Raw genomic sequence first — 18045 nt, forward strand, 5'->3', positions numbered from 1 at the left:
GCTGTTGTAAATTCTAGAACAAGTGGGATAACAAAAAAGAGAGGCACGGGATGAGTACATTCAATTATGGTTAAAGTCTCACAGTTTTTGCTGTTGGCTGGTCAGGTGATGTAGGATGATGGGCTCGGAGGGTAATTTTGAGAGGGTTATCAGGATGTTGGTTTATAGTCCAGTTGCTGTTCAGGTGGAGAGGCACGTCAGCATTCCAACTGCAGGCTTGGCTGAGCCAGGTTTTGGCGTCCACAGCTTCCTTGACTTGTGAATGATGAATTCAGGTTGGTATCCCGCTAACCTTGAGTGACGTTGGGGTGATGAGGATGACTTCATATGGTTCTTTCCAGGAAGGGCTTAGTCCTTTTTTTCTGGAACTTTTTGACATAGACCAGATTTTCAGGCTGGAACAGATAACACAGTGTGGAAGTTGGAGTTGACAGTACAGCACGGATGTTGGTGTGGACAAGGTCTTGTACCTGCTGTAAAGATTGGAGTAACAGAGATTGATTAGTAACCCCTTCAAGAATAGGATCCCGTAAACGGGGTAACAGAGAAGGGGATCTTCCAAACATGATTTCATAGGAGGTAAACCCAGTATTATACGGGGTACATTTAGCTCGAAGGAGAGCTAGAGGTAAGAGAGTTACCCATTTTTCACTGGTTTTTATTATTAATTTAGATAAAGTATTTTTTAGAGTCTGGTTTATGCGTTCTACCTCTCCAGAGCTTCGTGGTCGGTAAGCACAATGCAGTTTCCATTTGATGTTCAGTGCTTTACTAACCAGCTGTATTATGGACAAGGTGACGGTAGGACTATTGTCTGAACCAACAGGAAGAGGAAGTCTGTACCTAGTAATTATTTTATTTAATAAGTATTTTGCAACTGTAAGGGCAGTTTTATTTCTTGTGGCAAATGCTTCTACCCATCCTGAAAAAGTGTCTACTAACACCAGTAAATAATTGTATACTGTATGCGGAGGTTTTATTTCAGTAAAGTCTATTTTTCATTGTTCACCAGGGTTTAATCCTTATGCCCTGGTTCCTGGAAGGGATTTTGGACCTCCCTTGGGATTGATGCAAGCACAAGCAGGACACATTAAAGTTGCTGAATTAGCTTGGTCTTTTAAGTTATTGATAATGTAAAAACGGTTTGACAGCTCAGCCATTTTTGTTCCTCCTAGGTGGGTGGTAGAGTGGAGTTGTTTTATTAATTTTTCTGCAAGAACTTCAGGTAGAACAATTCTGGAGTTTTTAACCCACTAGCCATTAGGTTTCTTGTAAGCTCCCACCAGCTCTACAGCCTCTTCTTTTTTATGTGTATATTGCTGTGGGAGAGAAGGGACTGGAAAAGTTTTAGCTGGTAAAATGGAGTTCTGCTGCTTCCTGAGCTGTCCGGTCTGCCAGGCGGTTTATAATTGCTTCTAGAGTGTCAGATTTTTGGTGATCTTTACAATTAATAACAGCTACCTCTTTAGGGAACCAAACAGCTTCCAAGAGGGCTAATATTTTTTAAAATTTTTGATAGTTTTACCTGCTGAGGTGAGAGGGCCATGTTCTTTGTAGATTATGCCATGTACATGAAGTGTAGCAAATGCATACCGGCTGTCGGTGAAGATGTTTTCATTTTTCTGCTCTTCAGCACAGGGCCTGGGTTAGAGCAATTAACTTAGCCTTTTGGGCAGAAGTACCCTGAGGCAGTGCCTGTGACCAGATTATGCCATGAGCTGTAGTTACAGCCTTACGGACTCCTTTTAGTACCGGGCTTCTACCATCCGTGAACAAGTCAGCATCAGCCTGGCACAGAGGAGTGTCCCGAAGATCAGGTTGGCTGGCCTGGGTGATGTCCAACATATCCTTGCAGTCATGCACTGGTATCTCTGGATGGTCATCAGGCAACAGGGTTATCAGGTTGAGGCACTGAGTAGGAGAGAAAGTTAGTCTAGGCTGGTCTAGTAGTAGGCTTTGATATGGGTAATACGTGCGTTTGACATTCAACAGCTGGAGGCTCCCCAGAGCAGAGTCACAACAGCATGGGGAGCATGGGGAGCAGTTAGAGCCAAGTTTTGCCCAAAAGTTAACTTGTCTGCTTTTTTAACCAGCAAAGCCGTGGTCACAATGGCTCAAAGATAAGAGGGTCAACCAGAAGCTGCCGGGTTCGGTCTTTTTGACAAAAAGACAAAAATAAGCCATCGGTTTTTTCCATGGCCCTAGGGTCTGAACGCTTTAATCTGTTAGATTTATCTAAAAAATAAAAACTACCTCTTATACTAGTTAATGTTGAAAATTTAAAGCATTTCTCTTTTAAAAGAGAAGGAAGATAGATTTGCTCAGTATCACTATATTGCATTCTATATTGTCCTGAAAATTTTAACTTGTGCAGTAAGACAAGAAAAAATATAATAATGTATGTGAACTGGAAAAGAAAAATACAGAACAATCATCACTCATAGTTGATATGATTGTGAAGTTAGAAAGTGAAACAATATACAGATGACATTATAATTAATACTTCAGCTAAACAAATTCTTTGGCAATAAAGTCATTATACATAATTATGCAAAAATCAATTGCATTTCTATTCACCAGCAATAAATATTTAAAAATTATAATTTCAAAAAAATTCAACTTATAATTACTAGAAAACATAAAATACCTGGGAATAAATATAGCAAAATACATGCAAGCCTTTTATGGAGGAAAACTGTAAAACTTTATTAAGAAATATTTAAATGGAACTTGTGAGTTCCATTTAAATATTTAAATGAGTTATCTTATGTTCCTGGATATAAAACTTCAAAATCTTAAAAATATAATTATTTCCCCAAATGATGTGTATTAGGAGTGAGCAAACCTTTCAAAGGGCCAGATAGTAAATATTTTAGGCTTTGTAGATAATAAGCTTGCTGTCACGCTTACTCAACTCTACTTTGTAGCTTGAAAACAGTTTTTAACAATAGATAAGGGAACTTATGTGACTGTGTTCCAATAAAACATTATTTACAAATTAAGTTGAAGAGCCAGCAAGTCAAAAATGATTTGTTGTCTGGAAACTCCTGATTTGATCCACAAGATCTATCTTTAGTATAATTCTAATAAAAATCTGGGGCAATGTGAGTGTGTGTATGTGTGTGTGTGACAAGTTAATTCTAAAGGTTCTGTGACCAATTACTGGGCAAAAAGAGTGAAGAAAATATTTCCAGGAAATAACAAAGAAAAGTTGCTTATCCTACAATAAATAAAAACATTGCAAAATGAGAGTTATTAAGACAGTATGCTATTGACACAAAAATTGTCAAATAGATGAACTTAATAGGATATGAAGTTCAGAATTTGTTCTATGACAGATATGACATTGCAGATTGCAGTTGAATGGATTAGCCACTCGATACATGGTGCTGACATAATTTTTCAATATGAAAACTGAATAAAATTAAATCTTTACCTTAATGCATAGATGAAATATAATTCTTTGTGAATTACAGGTTTTCCAATTAAAGGTGCAGTTTTAAGCATTTCAAATAAAATATGAGGAAATCTTTTTTTATCTTGGAGTAATGTATAATTTATTAAGACAAATTGTGCAAGCCTTAAAGGAAAATCTTAAGATTGTGTTGTTAGATCATCTGTTCACTTAAAATATCTTGATAGAAATTAAAAGAAAGACAACTATTTGAAGTGAAAATATTTACATATATAGTGAAACAACCAAGTGGTTATTATGTGGAGGATATTGATAACTTCTAGTTACCATTAAAAACAGAATAAAAGCTTAATCAAAAAATGCTCTAAACACGTAAATGAGCATTTCACAGAATAGGAACCATAAATGGAGGACAAATATTGGGAAAGATAGTCATTATCAATAATTATCTGGGAAATACAAATTAAATCCACAGGACAATATTTTACAATCCACATTAAAAAATTAAAATAAAAAAAAAGAGTACCAAGAGTTGGCAGTGTTATGCTGCAGTTGAGTATATAAACTGTTAGATTCAGTTTAGAAGACACTTTGGAATTAATCACTAAAGTTGAAGGTGTTCACACACTGTGATCCAGAAATCTCATTATGAGGTAAGTAGAGAAAAAATTGCTTGACTACACTAGGCACACATAAAAACAAAATTATTGTAATATTCATACAAAAGCAAAATATTACAAATTACCGTAATTTTACAGGATGAATAAATAAATTGAGGTATATTCATATAATGTAATTCTATACAGCAGTATAAATAAAATAAATTAATTTTATAAATAAAATAATTACAGGTAGTCATACTGACATGGGTGAGTATTAAAAGAATAGTTTAAAAAAAGGATGCAGGTCTCAGATGTGTGTCAGAAAGAGACATTGGATTCTATGTATTTAATGCTGAAATGTGCAAAACATAATAATGTACACTTAAAGATACATTAATATATGTTGATATCATTTTCAAATAGGAAGCATATTTACAAAACTTGGGAAATTATTTAACTCTAGATAAGAAAGGGAAGTGCATAAAGGAATATTAAAGATAATTTAAAAGGTTTTAACATTTTTTGTTTCATGAATGAATGATAGTTACACGTGTTACTGAATTATTTGTACACATGTTATAAATGCTTATTATGTGTATTCATGATAATAAATTATATGTAACATGAATTACAAAGAAGTAAAACTTTAAACAAAATAAAGTCAACGTAAAACCAAAAGCAGAAAAAAGCAAGGAAGCAGGGTGTTAAGCTTCAACATACTTCTACCTTTTTATTTTTTAACTCTTTTCAATTTTTTTATTTATTTATTTTTTTTGAGTTGGAGTCTCACTCTGTCGCCCAGACTGGAGTGCAGTGGCCGCTCCCGGTCACCGCAGCCTCGACCTGCCGGGCTCCGGCGATCCTTCCGCCTCAGCCTTCCGAGTAGCCGGAATTACAGGCATGTGCTACAACGCCCGGCTAATTTTTTGATTTATTGTAGAGATGAGGTCTCGCTGCGCAGGCGGGTCTCGAACCCGCGGACTCAGGCAATCCACTCACCTCAGCCTCCCAAAGGCGTGGGATTACAGGCTGAGCCACCGAGCCCAGCTAACTCTTTTCAATTTAAAAGGTTACCAGGAAAGCAGTGGTTCACTCAACCTCCTGCAACGTTGCTCTAAGATGCCTGTGAGGACTAGGAAAAGATGAAAACTTATCATTGAAACCTTAGATGACAAATAATCTATTACCACAATCTGAAAAAAAATGGTCACTAATTTTTAGACTGAAACATCAATATTGAGGAAAAAAACAATCTGTAGTGATTCGTGGCATTATTCCATCACAGTTAAAGTGAAAATAAGATGCTCCATACCTCTAACGTTCTTACTACACCAGATCCTATGAGGAGCTTTTTCAGTCTTCTCACGCATCTCTAAATCCTAATTCCTTTTGAGTCTTTCTGAAGTAACCAACTTTGCTCTCACAGAAACAATAACTTAATTTCATCACTCATATTTCACAATTTTACATAACAGTTGAATTACATATACTAATATGTACGATAACAATTTTAGAATCAGGTATAGATGGTAATACCAGTTTGGAGAATAAAAACAGTTAGATCTTGGGAAGCATTGAATAAATGCATGAGGAATTTTCGGGTGTAAGCTACTAACCATAAATGCTTAGCATCCTGTGGGTATCAATGATTTTGCAGAGGAAGTAGAATCCAGTAGGTAGAATGTGAAGATTATTTAAGAAAGAGGAAACAACATTATAAAATATCTGAGTCGATATGGTATTTTAAAAATCATTAAACAGTGATGGAGAAAGAATTCTAGAGTGACCCTATTTTGGTATGGTGTGAAGTTTTGGGGGCCAGCCCCCAAAAAGAGATATAGGAGGTTCCTTGGAAGGTGTGATGGTGTCGGCGATTATTTCTGGAGGGATAGATATTGAAAGAAAGAAAGATGAAGGGATAGATATAAAGAGAAAGAAAGAAAGTGGATATCTGTTCAATGAATTGAGCAGAAGCCGTTTATTGAAACTTACAGTGGGTATTTATCCCCAAATTTTACATAGGCAGTCTCACAAATCTTCCACGTGAACACAAGTCAGGTGCAGGAGGGGCGCCCCCCCCACCAGGTGTTTCCTCAGGCATGAGGAAGAACAATCTCAATTAAATCACAAAACTTCTACATGAACACAAAGCCAGGTGAATGAGGGGTATCCCTCACCCACCAGGTGTTTCCTGGAGTAAGAGGAAGGGCAATCCCAATTAAATCACAAGACATTTACATGAACATAGAGCCAGGTGGATGAGGGGCGTCCCCCACCCACCAGGTGTTTCCCCAAGCGTGAGGAAGGCGGATCCCAAAACTATCTCACTGTTCCTCATGCTTGGTTAATATTTCTCAAAAGCAATACAACAATTCTAATATCATAATATTCTAATAATCAATAACTTTTAAAACCTATGCATACGCAACACCTAATAACCAACCTAAATCCCAATTCCTCTCTATTTTATGCTAATTCTACCTACACTATAGAAACTCTTCATTATAGCCCAAACCAATTCCTAAGGAATGTGGCTCAGTCAAAAGATCACACTGGGCTGTTTCTGGTAGCTCTAGATATTTGTCTATATTATTAAGGTTGAAATAGCACTTTGTATGTATATACTAATTCTACAAATATACTATTAAATCTTAAAGGAAGCTTGTACAGTATTAAAAGCTCCAAGATGTGACCTGAGTTTGAATTATGCTAAGTTTAAAGCCGAAACTACAGTCTGTGAGAAACGGGAACAATGGACTCCTAAAGTAAGCCATGCCTGTCGTACTCTCAGAACTTCATGCTTAGATCATCAAAGTTCCTGCTAGCGAGATGTGCCAAAACAGCAAAGAAGGGAAGAGGGAATGGGTCTTCAGCTCCTGAACTTGTCCTAGCGGTCTCAGGGTCTGCAGCCTGCCTAGATCCCTAATGCTCAGGCCTGGATCCCTAATGCTCAGGCAGGCCTCCACGGTTGGCTCCCAACAGTGAGGAGACTACAGCCCCTCAGGGCTACAGAACTCCACACCATACTACCTTGCTTGTCTGAGAAATTTTGTTGACACCCAAGCAAAGCAAACTGTTCTGGAATAGCGGATCTAAGAACAGGAAGTGACCAGCCCCAAGGGGAGAAGCATCAGAGTTTAAGGCAATTTACACATGCATTCTGTCTGTATTTCAGCTTCTTTGGGGATAAGAATAAAAACTATCTACAGTCTATACAATAGGTCACAGTACCAAGAAAGCAGAACATCTTTCTGAACACTTAGAGGAAGAGAAAACCTTAAAGATGGTTGCAAGTTCGGTTTAAATGAATGGATATTTACAGAGAAAATTTATTGATTACTTGGCTTAAGGGTCATCACCTATGTTTTTCTAGTTGTTTATTTTTTGTCTTTCTGGTTGGAGCTGTTTTAGTTTGCATGCTCCCAAAAGGAGACCCAGAGAGAATTTTAGTGCACATAATTGATTGAGGTGGTCATCTCAAGAAACACTGGTGCAGGAGCAGAGAGGTGAAATGGAGAGAAGAGGCAGTTAATAGAGTGAGCTGGCAAGGACTTTGCCACTATGACAACACCAGCGTTATCCTGCTGGGAAGCCTTGGAAGGTTGTTAGGGGCACTCCACAGGGTTCTCTCTCCCGTACAGGGGCAGACTGGAATATTTATCTACCAAATCCTCACTCATCATTTGTTGAAAGCTGTTTCTGGGGTCGTTAACTCTTAAGGCTTTTTCATATTTTGGGTTAAGTATGTTTTGCAGGCCAGGAAAAGGGTCACTGGCATTCGTTCTAAGCTGCCTTAAGTGTATGTAAGTGAAGGTGAGGATGATATAACAGAGAGAGCTCTGACAGGATCTCTACCATGAATGATATCTACTGTTTTATATACACACACACACACACACACACACACATACACACACACACACACACACACACATACACACACACACACACACACACACACATATATTATTTTTTTACTTAAAAATAAAACTCTGAAAACATTCTCTGCATCCTCTGTCCAGTGTTGCTTTAGGATTGTGGTTTTCTTAGTTGTGAGCAATGTGTGGGGAGTTAAAAATGGTTTTCCTCCATCCTTCTAGGTTCTTTAGATGGGTTACAAATGAAATTGACATAAGAACAGAGTAAAAAGAGAAAAAACATGCAAATTTATTACATGCATTGGGGCAACACATGAAAGAAAAGTGAATACCAAAAAACCCAGTGAGATCTAGAAGTTGATATACCTTCTTCATAGATAAGAGAGGAGAATGAATATAGGCAATTTAAGGAAGAGTAGATAAATTTGGGGAAGGATTCACATATTCTCAGACCTTCAGAATAGGTGATAGTCTGTCTGGGGTTGGTGTCAACCTCCAGTCACCTCTTCTGTGATTGAGTTAATCTTCCTTGGTTGATAAGATTCCAGGAAGGGGGTTCATGACAGTTGAGTTAAAGAAATAGGGGCTTGGGACTTCTGGGGTGATGCAGTGAGTCAGGAGAGGGTGTGGTAGGGCATTATATATTGAATGCAAGTTGCCTTGTATCTTTCAGGTAATAAAATCTTTCAGGTAATAGAAGTTGTCAGGAGTAGCCTTCTTCCTGATACAGATATTTTACCAATGTAGATTCCCTTTATAGGTATACATTTCTTTTTACAAAAGAACAGCTTCTCAGAGCTACTCTTGTGTCTGCTGTTTCTCAGAATAACCAGCTTGAAATATGTCACAAAAATACATTTTGAGGTGGCATATTCTGGTCTCCTACTGTGATATGTTGGGTTATGTCCTAAGTCCCAACAAATGGGATCTGCGACCTGTACTGTCTTCTCTGGAGTCATGCAGTGTTGGCACTTATTTTTTATTTGATGGTTCATGGTAGACTAATGGATAATGTTGTATCGGACAAGATGTTGAGTATTCCAAAGTGTATTATGTGACTGTTAAGAAGCTATTTGCAGGTGAGTATATTACAAGATTTCAGGTGGCCCAATGGTATACATAGTTGGCATAGAATCCCCAGAGATAATTGTTAAAACTTGTCTCATTTGTTTTTTCTGGTTATCTTTCTACTGGCTACTTATGGGATACAGAATATGTTGGTGATAGGATGGGGCTTGTGGTTAATGATGGTATTGGATGTACCTTTGATCTAATCATGAACACTCATATTTCTTACTTTCAGGATGTCAGTAGGCATCACAAGTTTAAACAATTTCTCAAGTGACTTCAAGCCACAGGAAAAAAATAAAAATGGAAAGATTAAAAAATAATAGAATCAAGGACAGAGAATTAGACTAACACTTGAAAGTCTCACAAAGGATGAAACATTACACACTACAACAGAAGTAAAATAATAAAAAAAGTCTTTCTTAGTCTCAAAACAGATTCCTTAAAAACATTTAAATATGTCAAGATGTTTTAGGTAAGTGTGGAGAAACACAGAAAAATTCATTAAATTCATTAAAATAAACAATTTTGTGACCCTCCGAAGAGAAATAAAAGGTTCCACAAAGAAACAAATATTGATCAAGATGGAGACTCCTTTTGTGGAATATTAAATCACTGAAAGCAATGCAATCACACCTGCACAGTTTTGTTGGAAATCTATTTGTTATCTAACTTATATTCAACTCGTTACGCTATTTAGTGCATGTAAGCCTCCCTCACACACACACACACAAGATGTTTTAATTTATTTTCTAAAATACCTTAAAATCATGACTTAACTATGGGCTTCATATAGCTAGAAGAAAAATCAGAATCAGTAATTCAAGAATGAGATAGGCATGGTTTGCAATTACAGGTGATGATCATTGAAACAAGTTGCAATAAAATTGCTTATAAAATTGTGAAACATTTGGTTACAAAATTGAGTGCCAATATCAAAGCTTTCTTCTTGAAGAGATTGAATTAATATTAAAATATTTAAAAATTATAATTATTTGGTTCTGAGCATATATATTATAAAGTTAAGTACTAGAATGTTGAGAAATAGGAAGCAGCAGAATGTAAAAGTGCCAAATTGGTCTTGTTGTGTAGAAGGATATCAGAGTTTACTATAGTATTCTTAACTTTGGTGGATAAAGGACTGTAAGCTGAACAACATTTTTGAAAATTTAAGATATAACCATGAGGAAAATTTTATAGAAAATGTACACCACTTTAAAGAGGGGAAAAGATAAAGTCAAATAAAACATAAGCCATATAGCAAATGAGAAAAAGCAAATGAAACCCCAATAAAGCATGTAAAAATAACAAGCAGAAAGAACACTGCCAAATATAATAAGCATATCAATTCTGACAATAAATGCAAATGAGTCAAGCTTCTATACTAAAATTTAGACACTCACAGATGGGCCATAAAACAAAGCCCAACTATTTGCTGCCTACGACTGATAACTAAAATAAAACAATTCAAAATGTTAAAAAGAAAGTAATATGCAAAGTTAACTGGAAAAATTCAAACTATATAAAGGTAGAGATGACAACATTAATATGAGACAAAGTAAAATTCAAGGCAGAAAGCATAGATACAGTACAAGGAGTATTTTTTCATGAAAGCTGTAATCCTCATAAGCCTGTTATGTGCTGAAAAACAAAATGCCAAAATAGATGCAGTTCCAACTGAGGAAACAAGAGATATACATAGAAACATATCAGATTTGGGAGGATTTATTACACTTCTCTAATTTTTGACAGATCAACTAGACACTAAAATAAATAAGAAAATAGATGACGAGAAAGAGATTTGTGTGGGGAACCACAGAATTCCTGAAGAGCTCCATAATTGCTCTTCTCTGTAGGCCAGACCTTACAGTGGAAACCAGAGTCATTCAGATGGAAAATTTAAATACAGTGGGAATAATTGGAAAGGCCAAACGGTGGCACTCAACTGTCAAAGTCAAGGTGGGTGTAGTTACCATAATGGACAGCAGAGACAAAATGAGACAGTCAGAATAGTCTGACTCCTGTAGGTCTATGGCATTGGCTAGTTAATCACAGTGTTTCTAGAAGTGAAATAGATGGAATGCCTACTAAATTCTTACTTGACTAAGAATTGCTCAAATTCTTAGTTTACTGTATAAGCAGAAAACTCTCAGGTCAAGTGAATAAAAGCCTAACTTGAATCATACAGAGAACCATGGTTCTTCCCTCTATTCCCAGACTTGAGCCAAGAACCCCATGACTAAAGGAAGTCCAGGTCTACTCCAAGAAGGACCCTGGTACACTACCAAAAACGTATACTATTAGTCTTTCTCCCATCCTTCACCATAGGGACTTAGAGCTTTTTACCAAGGCAACTGTGCATTAGGAAAGAGGAAATAATCAGAACTTTCAGGATTATTAGACACTGCTCTGAACTGACATTAATTCTAGGAGACCCAAAATGTCACTGTGGCCCTTCAGTTAGAGTAGAGGTTCATCAAGGTCAGATGATCATTGGAGTTTTAACTCAGATCCAGCTCACAGTGGGTCCAGTAAGTTCCTGAGTTCATCCTGTGGCTATTTCTCCAGTTTCAGAAAGCATAATTGGAGTAGATCTACTTAGCAGCTGACTGAATCCTCACCTTGCTTCTATAACCTGTGGAGTGAGGGTTATTATGAGAAAGGTCAGTGGAAGCCATTAGCATTACTTCCATCTAGGAAAATAGTAAATCAAAAACAATGCCATATACCTAGAGGTATTGCAGAAATTAATGCCACTATTAAGGACTTAAAAGGTATAGTGGTAATTCTGTTCACATCCTCATTTAACTCTCCTGTTTGGCCTTTGCGGAAGACAAATAGACCCTGGTCAATGATAGCGGATCATTGGAATCTTAACCAACTGGTCACTCCCATTGCAGTTGCTATACCAGATGTGGTTAATTATTTAAGAAAATGGACACATCTCCTGATACCTGATATGTAGCTATTGATCTGGCAAATGACTTTTTCTCCATACCTGTTAATAAGGGCCACTAGAAGTAGTTTACTTTCAGACTACAAGGCCTGCAATCCACCTTCACAGTACTACCTGAGGGGTATGTCAACTCTCCAGTCCTATGACAGTTTAGTTCATAGGGATCTTGATTACCTTTTCCTTCCACATGATATCACACTGGTCTATTACTTTGATGACATTATTTGTATGCAGATTAGACCTAGTGAGCATTAAGTCACAGCTACTCTAAACTTCTTGATAAGATATTTGTATGTTAGAGTGTTGGAAATAAATCTGACCCAAATTCAGAGGCGTTCTACGTCAAGATATCCCTTCAGAGGTAAAGGATAAGATGATGCACCTGACCACTCCTACAATCAAGCAAAAGGCATAATGTCTAGTGGACCTATTTGGATTTAAGAGGCAACACGTTTCCCATTTGAATGTGTTACTCTGCTCCATCTACCAAGTGATTTGAGAAGCTGTTAGTTTTGAGTGGTTTGCAGAATAAGAGAAGGCTCAGCAACAGGTCCAGGCTTCTGTGGTAGCTGCTCTGTCATTTGGACCATATAATTCAACAGAAACAATAATGCTTGAGCTGTGTGTGGTAAATAGAGATGCTGTCTGGAGTCTCTGGCAGGTGCCTATAAGTGATTCACTGCAGAGGCCCTTAGGATTTTGGAGCAGAGCCTGGTCATCATCTGCAGGTAACTACTCTTTTTCTGAGGGACAGATCTTGTCCTGCTTAGTAGAAACTAAACACTTGACTATGGGTCAACAAATTACCATGTAGCCTAATTGCCTATCATATATTTAGTGCTATTTGACTGAAAAAGCAATAAGGGTGGGTACACCCCAGCACTCCATCATAAAATGGAAGTGGTATGTATGCGTTTGAGATTGAGCAGATTCTGAAGGCATAAGAAAATTACATGAAGAATTGGTCCAAATATCCCGGTCCCTATTCCTGCCACACTGTCTTCTCTCTTCCAGCTCGAATCTATGGCCTTATGGGAAGTACACTATGATGAGTTGACAGAGAAAGTGAAGAGTAAGAAAGACCTGGTTTACACATGGTTCTGCACAACAAACGAGGATCACCCAAAATTGGATGGCTTCAGCCTTACAGCCCCTTTCTGGGGCATCCCTGAAAGGATAATGGTGAAGGGAAATCTCAAAAGGTAGATCTTCAGGCATTGTACCTGGTTGTGCACTGTGTTTAGAAGGAGATATGGTCAAGTATGTAATTATGTATTGATTCATAGGCTGTAGCCAGTGGTTTAGCCTGATGGTCAGGGATTTGAAAGAAACATGACTTGAAAATTGGTGACAAAAAAACTTGGGGGAAGAGATATGTAGATAGATCTTCCTGAATGGGAAAAAGGTGTGAAGGTATTTGTGTCCCATGTGAATGCTCACCAAAGAGCGTCTTAAGCAGAGATAGACTTTAATAATTAAGTGAATAAGATCACCTGTTCTATTGATACTATACAGTCTCTTTTCCCAACCACCCTTGTCATTGCCCAGAGGACTCATGAGCAAAGTGTTTGTAGTGGCAAAGATGGAGATCATGCATGGGTTCAGCAATATAGACTTCTACTCACCAAGGACAACCTGGCTACAGTCACCTCTGTGTGCTCAAGCTGCTAGCAGCCGAAATTAACACTGAGCTCCCAATATGGCACCATTTCCTGGGATGAATAGCCAGCTACCTGGGAGGTTGATTACGTTGGACCACTTCTGTTATGGAAGGGGCAGTGTTTTGTACTTACTGGAACAGACACTCTGAATATGGATTTGCTTTCCCTGCATGCAATGCTCCTGCCAAAACAAGCATTTGTGGAATTACAGAATGCCGTATCCACCACATCATAGTATTTCATACAACATTATTTCTGACCAAGGAATTCACTTCACAGTTAAATAATTGTGGCAGTGAGCTCATGCTCATGAAATTCATTGATTTTACCACATTTTACATCATGCTGAAGCTGCTGACTTGATAGTCAAATGGACTTTTGAAATTGCAGTTACAGAGCCAGCTAGGCAACAATACTTTTTAGGGCAGAGACAAGGTTCTCTAGAAGGTGTATATGTTTGAAATCAATGTCCTATGTATGGTACTCTTTATCCCACAGTCAGGATTGACAGGTTTGGGAATCAAGGGTAGAAACGGGAGTGACTCCACTCATCACTACCCCTAGTGACTTATTAGTAAAACTGTAGTTTCCTGTTCCTGAGATTTTATCCTCTGCTGGCCTAGAGGTCTTAGTTCCACAGGGAGAAATGCTGCTACCAGGATGCACAACAATGATCCCACTGAACTGGAAATTGAGATTGCCACTTGACTGCTTTGGACTTATGTTTCTGAGTCAACAGGCTAATAAGAGATGGTGTTGGCTGAGGTAATTAATCCAGATCACCAAAGGAAACTTGGACGACTACTTCAAAGTGGAGGCAAGGAAGAGTATGTCTGGATTATAGGAAATCTTTTAGGATATCTCTTAGTTTTATCATGTCTTGTGATTAAGGTCAATGAGAAATTACAACTCAGTCCAGGCAGGACAAGAGTGGCCCAATTTCCATCAAGAATGAAGGGTTGAGTCATTCTTTCAGGTAATGAGTCATGGTCAGCTGAGATGTTTTTTGAAGACAAAGGGAATACAGAATGGGTAGTAGAAGAAGGTAGTTGTAAATACCAGCTATGACCACATGACCAGTCACAGAAACAACGATGTTAATTGTTATAAGCATTTCCTCCTCATTTTGTTAAGAATGTGTTTATGGGTATATACAAATATATTAAGCAAATGTTTTTGTTTTGTTCCTCTTTTATTTCTTTATCATAGAGCATATATTAACTTTATATTAGTGTTTAAATATTGTTATTTTTATTGCATAATATTTATATCATAATAACTCTTGCTATGGGATGTAACAAGTAGAGTAAACATCACCCAAGGACTCTAGCTCCTTTTCTGGGGAAGGGGTTATTGCCTTTTTGGTTGTACTTCAGATAGTTGTATTATCCTAGGCAGAACTATGAACTTGTTATACGTCTTTATTTGGAAATTGAGTATATTATAAAGAGATGCATATGGGTGCTATATTGATAAGGATGGACTTGTGATGGTTATTTTAGGTGTTGATTTGACTGGATTAAGGAATACCTAGGAAACTAATAAAGCATTCCTTCTGTATGCTTTTGTGAAGCTATTTCCAGAGGAGAGTGATTGTGAGTGGGTGGATGCAGTAGTCTCAATGTGAGTGGGCACCATCTAATTAGTTGGGAGCCCAGATAGAACAAAAAATAAAATAAAATAAAATAAAATGAGAAAAGAATTTTCTCTCTCTCTTTGCTGGAGCTGGAACATTCTCTTGCTCCTGCTCTTGGATACCAGAACTCTAGTTCCTCTGGCCCTGGGACTCCAGGATTTATACCAGAGGTCCCTTCAATTCTTAAGCCTTCAACCTTTGACTGATAATTACACCATCACCTTTCTCGACTCTGAGGCTTTGGGACCTGAATTGAGCCATGCTTCTGGCTTCTTGGGTTCCCCAACTTGCAGACAGCCTATTGTGGGACTTCTCAGACTCCATATTATGTAAGCCAAGTTCCTTTCTATCTATGTATCTATGTATGTATGTATGTATGTATGTATGTATGTATCTATCTATCATAATTCATTGTTTTGCTTCTAACTCTCTGGAGAACACTGACTAATACAGATTTCTTGAGTAAAAACAAATGAAGTTACTTTCTCCCAAATATCCGTGAATTGTTTGGAAAAGATTATTTATGCACTAGGTCTCAAAGACAATAAATATTAAAATGTTGACAGTTTATATGTTCCTTCTTTATTTGAAGATTGAGTATAGCTTAAAGAGATGCATATGGGTGCTAAACTGTTAAGGGTGAATTTGTGATGGTTATTTTAGGTTCCTTCTATAAGCCACAACACCAGCATGTGGGTACTAAGGAAGTCTTTCATTAATTAGGAATAATTCAAAACTTGATTGGCTCCTACCCTGACTTGTCCCTCTGTAACTTTGACCTTCTGTGAGACTTCCTTGTAAATATTTCTGGGATTTCTTAGGAGTTTTGCTGTAAGTCTTCATATACAGTCCTTTTGGGGGGGGGGTCCTTCCATGTCTATTGTCTTGGACAAATTAGAAATATGAAGGAAAATGGTAAATCCATTATGTCCAGACTATATAATTAAATATCTGAGAAATCTAAGGGAATCAAATGAAAAACTATTATCAAAAAATAAAGAATGCAGTTACAGAGTATAAATAAGCATAAGAAATGCAATTTCTTCATATATATATACATAATGATCAGTTTGAATATATAAGAAAAACGTATTGATTTTATATTTACTGTAGCACCATGGTAAGAGATGTGCAAACTATATAGGAGAGAAACACTAAAAGACAGCAAAGTGGATCTGAGCAAATGGTGTTAGCAGTTTCTTGCTTTAGAATATTTTACAACGTAAAATGGTCAATTTTCTCTAAGTTAATTTATAAAGTTCACATGACTAGGAAAAAAGTGTCTGCAGGTCCCTCCCCCACTACCCTAGGATTGATTTTTAAATTTATATAAAAAATACACTAGCAAAATTAGTCAGAAAATCTCTAAAGATAAAGAGAGGTGAAGGGGACCAAGCTTTACCCAAGATAAAAACAGTCTATAGTATAGTACTGAATAGTCAGACCAATGAAACATAATAGGATACATGTAGTATTTAGAAAATGTCTCAATTTGGTGGGAAAAGGATACTTTAAAAAAATGATGTCAGTAGCTATTGGGAAAAGGATGGTGTTAGAGCCATGCTTTATGCAGTAGACTAAAATAAAATTCAAATACGCACATTTTTGAAAGAACTAGAAAATATAGACAAATGTCTGTATAAAATCACAGAGAAGATCTTTATAAATATGACTCAAAATCTAATACATAAAAGATAAATAATGTTAATGAATAATAAAAAAGTTTAGGTTTTATATGAAAAAATGAGAAACATCAAAAGAATAATAATAATCTGCTTTTAAAATTGACAACTTATATAGAATACAAAGGAATTGTACCTGAATATATATTAAAATTCTAATAATAGATCTAAAAAGACAGTAGTTTAGTGATAAACTGAGTATAGATATGAATGGATAAATAAATAGTCACATAATAAAATAATTACAAATGGTCCTTAAACCATTTGTACACTTTTTCTCATGACAAGTGAAATGTAAATTAAAACCAGAGTGAAATACCATTTTTTTAATTCATCATATGGTAATAATTCACAATTTGGTCAACAATGGTAGTTTTAAACATTGCTAGTAAAATGAAAAATAGTATGTAGAAAATTATGGCAATATTTATCAAAACTACAAATACACTTATCCTTTGTCTCAGCAATTTTACCTCAATAAATAGATTTTACATGCATTTGGTCACATACAAAATAAAAATATAGTTACAAGGATATGTATTGCAACTTTGTACTTAATAGTGAAAAACTGGAAACAAAACAAATATCTATCACTATAAATTTGATGAAATCAGGTGAATCACATTCACACAATGAGATACTATACAGGTGTAAAAATAGAATGATGAAGCTCCCTTCTTTTGATATAGAAAGATCTCTAGGATGTTTTTCTAGGTTTAAAAAAAACCTCAAGAATATTGTAGATGACATTCTACTTTTTATAAGAAAGAGGAGGAAACGAGATTGTATATGTGTGTTTGCTTGTAATTACATAAGCACTGAAGACTGCACAATAAATGATGAACATGGTTACCCACAGGGAGGTGGCTATGGAGTAGACAGGGGCGGGTATGGAAGTGAATGGGACTTAATTCATAGCATGAATATAGTGTTCCAATATTTTGACTAGGGAAAAAATTATCTGTTCCAAACAAAAACGATATAAAATATAAAATGAAAAGGATGAAATACAAACAAAATAATGAATAATGTTTGCAACACGTCAGTCTCTAAGGGATAATTTATAAAGTCATTAATATAAAAATAATCTGTGTGTGTGTGTCTGTGTGTGTGTGTGTGTGTGTGTGTGTGTGTGTGTGTGTGTGTG

The 18045-nt window shown here is 36.6% G+C and overlaps 1 long non-coding RNA gene across 1 annotated transcript in view; it reads left to right on the forward strand.

Moving 5' to 3' along the window:
- The first annotated feature begins 15452 nt into the window (after window positions 1-15452).
- Window positions 15453-18045, forward strand: part of LOC103265417 — a 10737-nt gene continuing 8144 nt past the window's right edge. Inside the window, exon 1 of the long non-coding RNA XR_504634.2 lies at window positions 15453-15545. This is a non-coding gene — a long non-coding RNA (uncharacterized LOC103265417). The remainder of the gene's footprint in view (window positions 15546-18045) is intronic.

The sequence above is a fragment of the Carlito syrichta genome, unplaced genomic scaffold (assembly GCF_000164805.1).
Source record: "Carlito syrichta isolate Samal-C Ts95f unplaced genomic scaffold, Tarsius_syrichta-2.0.1 Scaffold306555, whole genome shotgun sequence".
NCBI lineage: Eukaryota > Metazoa > Chordata > Mammalia > Primates > Tarsiidae > Carlito > Carlito syrichta.